Source organism: Hirundo rustica, chromosome 4, assembly GCF_015227805.2.
Source record: "Hirundo rustica isolate bHirRus1 chromosome 4, bHirRus1.pri.v3, whole genome shotgun sequence".
In the NCBI taxonomy this organism is placed as follows: Eukaryota; Metazoa; Chordata; class Aves; order Passeriformes; family Hirundinidae; genus Hirundo; species Hirundo rustica.
In genome coordinates, this window is record NC_053453.1 from 61,045,270 (window position 1) to 61,049,505 (window position 4,236).

Here is a 4,236-nt window from a genome sequence, read left to right on the forward strand (position 1 = left end):
GGGAGGGGAGGGAAGGGGAGGGGAGAGAAGGGAAGGGGCGGGCGAGCGGCGGGAGCGGCAGCCCCGGCCCCCGGCACAGCCCCGCGCACGGCGGGCGGGGGCTCCGCGCACGGTGATGTCATTGCGGGGCAGCCGCAGCCGCGGCCGGCACGGGCGGGGAGGGATGCGGGGATGGAGGGATGGAGGGAGGGATGGATGGAGGGATGGATGGATGGATGGATGGATGGATGGATGGATGGATGGATGGATGGATGGATGGATGGATGGATGGATGGAGGGATGGATGGATGGAGGGAGGGATGGAGGGAGGGAGGGAGGGAGGGAGGGAGAGAGGGAGGGAGGGATGCCCTGCCGGCCTCACCTCCCCACTCGCCACTCTTCTCCGGACGCGATGGCGGCAGAGGCAGCGGGGTTGGAGGGAGGATCTGCCGCCATCCCCGTTTCCACCCAGCCCGCGGCGGTGCGGGCGCTGTGGCAGTGCCAAGGTCTCGGAGGGGGCAGGTGGGAAGCTGGGGAGTGCGGGGGAGAGGGGTGAGCCGCAGCCGCCGAGTGCACCGGGGGCTCATCCCCGCCCTTGCACCGAGACCAGGCACGATCCGCGGCGGGGGCAGGTAAGGCAGTGATAAGGGAGACACCTGCTTTTCCAACAACACGACACGGATGATTTGCTCCTTGCACTACTCCTGCTTAAGCCCGCACCTACTTTCCACACAGGATGCTCTCTCTCCTGGTTCCCTCATCCCCATCGCTGTGCACCCAGTGGGGTAACAGCTTTCATTATGGCCTGGGGCATCTTTCAGGCGGGGCTCAGACCTCAGCACTCAGCGGTACCCAACAATCTAACCTCCCTTAAAATGTGTTCGTGCTACCAAAAGAAAAGCTGGTGTGGCTGCCTGCTCTGGCATGAATGAAAGGCCAGCAGGATTTCAACAGAATTAAGTCTTCCCTTAGTTCTGGGAGCGTCAGTGAAGAACTTTGGTTTAGTTTGCTCCTACTTATAACAGCTGCTTCATTTTTTAATTATGTATCTTTCTGTGATGGCGCTAAAACATAACAGAAATTCTTTAAAATCTTCAAACCATCTGTAGCAGATTCACACATTTGAAAGAAATAAAATAAGCATATAAAGAAGCAGCAACATAAGGGAAGAAGGTACAGTTGCTTGGAAAATACATGTCTAAGTAGTAGGGAGTAAATTACAACAGCTAATTTCAATTGAGTTTTCTAAGTTGTGGAGTTTGTGTGTCTGTCAAACTCTCTCTTCCACAGAAGCAACCTCAGGAAAAGTAGCAGCTCAAGTGGCTGAGCAGTAACTGCTTTCAGGCCTTGTAGATCTACCCACCAGCGTGCATTAATCAGATCTTTTACTGTAACTTACTTATATCTGTTCATACTAAAAATAAACTGCAGATATTAAAGCTACATAAAAATCTAATCTCAAAAATACTATTTAATTGTCTGGAAATGCTCTGAAGGGATGTGTTAGGAAAAAACAAACAAACAAACAAACAAACCCAGCAGCAACCCAACCAAAAAAACCCTCACAAAACCCCAAACAACAACAAAGAAAAAACAAACAAAAAAGCCTCACCCTCAAAACCCAACAATATGTTTTAAATGAAAGAGCAGTTGGAATGTGGCTGAGAAACCAAGTCCCCTGGATTAACTGCACTTGGGATAGCTGTCTCTGTGGTGCAGGTGCAGTAAGTGAGGATGCTGGACCTGTAGTGCACAAATTGCAGAGGTGATGCATTCATGTGGATATCAAACATCAGGGTTTAATGCCTGTGTGCAGATCACTGGCCCGGTGCTTACTCAGATCTGACATACCTAAGTTGCGTCAGATCTGCTGGGTATTCCAAGACAACTGAACCACAAGATGCGTGGAAACTGTTTAAGAATTCCCTGTTAAAACAGACTGCAGTCAGTAGATTCATTATTCACAAACAGGGTGAGGCTGGCATACCCTCAATTACTCAATGGGTTATGCAAATGACCTGAGGATGATCCAGTGCTAAAGCTAAATAAAAATCAAATGTGCTGTAGGCAGATGAACCATCCTGGAGTGTTTCACTTACCCTCAAACTAGACAGGACTCGTGGAGTGAATCAGAATATGTAGCTTGCAAAATGATGGAGGTGAAAAAACTTCAGACTGTCTCACAGTGATGTAAACTCTACTGACCAACCTCACGAGACCCATCTCTTCATAAAACTTGGTTAAGAGGAAACTAAGGAGTAGATCTTAGAACAGGAATGAGACACCAGCCTTGGGAAAATGTTGCCATTTTCTGACTTGCAAAAGTAGAATTTAACCCCAGAAAAAAGCCTGTCTGTTCCTCTGCCGCTTTGCCATGTCTGTATTTCTGTGGTCTGTCACTACACAGAGTGCTCCTACATCTCTGTGCTCCTGAAGAGTCAGGGGATGTCTCCCTGCTGCCAGATGTGCCTAAAGCTGAAGATACTGTAAAGAATGTCCCTGTCTTGAGGCGAGTGCAGGAGTTTCAGCTTTTGAAATACATCGGATGAACAAAGCCAAACCTGGCAATATTTTGCCTTACCTTTGTATTAAAACACAATAATAGGAACTTGCGTCAAGGCTGGAGGGGCATGTTCACAGAAGGATAAACTGCACAGGAAGAGAAAAGCTAACTGCAATTCATCTTTAGATATGACATCTCATGAAGGTTCATGTAGGTATTACATGAAGCTGATGCAGTGTTACTCTAATAACAGCATGTGACGTTGTATTAATGCACCAGATTGGTGTTTGCAAAATGCTGCTGCCTGCTGGCCACTGGCATTTCTTCAGTGAGGACACATGAACTTTCAGGAATGTTTCTCACTGACTCACACCAAATGTGAGCTACAACCATGGGAGGTTTGAGCACATGATCCTAACACAGCATTTAATTCTTCTGCTGTTAGTGAGGCTGAGGATCAAGCTGTTAATCGTCACTCACCATTTTTTTTCTGTTTCTTGTACCTGTAACCAGGAATGGGTGCTCTAGCCTTGTAGCCAGGATGTTAAGGAATATGATCCCTTTTCTGCTGTCTTTCTGATTTCTGTGTAACCTTAAATAACGCAGTCTCCTTTTGCTTTAGTTTCCACCTGTCAGAATGGAGCAAGGACGCAATCCACCTCAGGAGGCTGTCTGAAGATAAATCTCTTGCCTCCCATGACCTAATCACAAGATACATGGTTTTTCTAGGAGACAGGATCGATGCAAATCATGATTTCTTTGATGTGATCCTGATCAGTGCGATCAGGATGCAAAGGTTTGCATTTCTCTCTGAAATGTTCTTAGCTGGTACTTGACAGAACCAGTTGCTGTGTGGCCCAGGCTGTAGGAGACACTCGATGTTACATTCAGGAGCAATACAAATCGCTTGCTGTGCCACCTCTGAGGCAGGTCCTTACCAGAGAGTATCTTTCACAAATTTACAGTGTTCCTAAAATTATACCCTAGATCATTTCACCTTCAGCAGACTCGGATCATGACTACATGTAGACATCATGTATCATCTCTACCCTTAACACCACCTTTCCCAACAGGCCAGGTAGAGACTTCCAGACAAGATGAGCTTGCTCTACCACCAGCTTCAACACAATTGGAAAACTGTGTCATCCCTTTGCATCATGTACATTGTGCAAGAAACGAGGGCAGGAACACAAAGAGATGAGTAATGAACATACACAGCAAGTTGATTTCTTCAAGGGGAAAACACTGGGAGCGCATCGATATTTTCAGTGCCTCAAAGCAGAGATCACGTGAGAGGAAGATGAGCAGTGAATAGGTCAGCACTGCTTTGCTTTCCTGAAAGTTCAAAACTGCAGTTTTTGTAAACCCCCAGCACAAACTGTGGAATGTTAATTCCACTAGACAAGATGGAATGGGATATCTTGCATAGCTTATTACTGCATAGCTGTAAATATTTTTCCCCAGTGGGCTGTAGCTACCTGCATATTTCTGTCTCCATTCCATACTCCTGTGGTGCTGAATTTGTGGCTATTTTTAAGAGCAACTTTTATTCAGAAAACAGACAATTTTTTTTAATTTGGGATAATTTTTGTTGCATCACTGTTTGTGGCTGGGACCAAGCCATAAGGAAAGAAAACTTCTAACTTAATCTTCTCTAGTTCTGGTTGGAAATATTCATAATATGCATAATTGTAAGTATTTAGTGGGCTAGGAAAGGCAGATGACTGAGTGGCTTTTGGACATGCTAATTTCTT